This window comes from Dipodomys spectabilis, unplaced genomic scaffold (genome assembly GCF_019054845.1).
Source record: "Dipodomys spectabilis isolate Male_0828 unplaced genomic scaffold, ASM1905484v1 ptg000191l, whole genome shotgun sequence".
Taxonomy (NCBI): domain Eukaryota; kingdom Metazoa; phylum Chordata; class Mammalia; order Rodentia; family Heteromyidae; genus Dipodomys; species Dipodomys spectabilis.
In genome coordinates this window covers 1427179-1428866 of record NW_024870868.1, presented here as the reverse complement: position 1 = coordinate 1428866, position 1688 = coordinate 1427179, and positions in this window count along the sequence as shown.

The window sequence follows — 1688 nt, the reverse complement described above, 5'->3', positions numbered from 1 at the left end:
AATGCAGTTATTATATTTTGTGTTTTATTCATATATTGACCATTTTTTGACTATTATGGCACATAAAACATTGATTACATTGATTACATAACATATAGGTCTGCATATGTATTCCACTTCATACCTGACACCAGGACTTTCACCGAAAAGGAAAACATGTGTCACCATCAACTTCTTACTCCACAATTCATTTTTGCGGAGTGCTGGCATATGAACTCATGGCCTACAAGCCTACAAGGCCCAATTCATGTATGGGTGAGTGTCAGCACACCATCCTGGGGCAAATTGATCTGACAGGCTCTTCCCTGCACCTGAGATCAAGCCCCAGGTGTTAGCAAAATAAGAACAGGTTGGCATGCAGATGGCAGTACGCTAATAAATATGTATTTTTATAGAGTGTTAGAGATGTCTATACATTATTCAGTTATATAGACTGCATTCCTACCAATTCCTGGGTATTAATCATGCGTCCAAGCAATTAATGTTATTGTTTTCATCCTTATACTATTAATGAAATCAATCAGTGTCCTGAAATTATTGGGTTCCTGTAAGTAATAATATTCTTTTTATGCTTCATAAATATTAAAGAAAATCAATTAGCCTCCTGAAATGATGTCTAAGTTTATAGGAACATCATTCATGATCAACTCATTGAACCTTGACATTGATAACATTCCATTGTTCTTATAATGGATAGGAACCATTTTCTTAGTATCTCCTGCCATTGGTTGGTGTTAGGAGGGGGATTCGAAATCAGGGCCTATGTTGCCAGTGGGCCTATGGCTCGCTTCAGCAACGCAAGGTGAAGTACACTTTGAACAGTGTCATTCAGACCCATGAGGGTCACCGTGCAAAGGAAGAAAACATAAAAAGACCACATTTTTTTCTGTGCATTGCTTTCCCTGCAAGACCTGGAGGCCTAGGATACCAGAAGCAGCTGTAGGTCAAGTGGCTGCACCCCAGACTAGGGTGATCAAACCTGAGGCAGTTGCCACACCTGACTTCAAGCCCATACTGAGAAAAGTAAAATAAAAACTTGGCTCCCTGGCTTGCAATTTGTGATGTTTATTCTAACAGGCTTTGGATTTGAACTCAGGATCTGGGTAAATTTGCAGCAATGTGGATGAAGGGAAAGATCACTGTACTTGAAGATAGGAAAGTCAGGCCTGTTCACTAGTCATGAATTCAAGCCCCAGCCCTGGAAAATATATTATTTATATACATTGTAAAGATAGGATTTATACTTACCTATAGATGTTCAGTCCATACATGTTTGGTGTGGTTGTTCATTGAATTTTTTGTTTTATTCATTTATTTACCATTGATTGTACTATGATGAAACCCATTCCGTTTATTACATTGATGACATCCTATCACAGAGCATCTAGATTTGTAGAAATGTTCTCCATCATGCCAGTATTCTCAGGATCACCCAGGATATTCAGAGAAAGGAAAAACAAGTTTCACACTTGGCTTCTTACTCCACAATCCACTTGTTGGTAGTGCTGGGACCTGGACTCAGTGCCTAGTAGGACCAATTGGCCAATAAGTCAATTTGAACACACCAACCTGTGAACAACTAAGGATCTAGGCCATTCCCAGGATCTGACATTGATCCCCAGGGTCATCCACTATAGTCATAAATTAATAATTTATACATACAATCTATATTGCCATACATGTGTCAA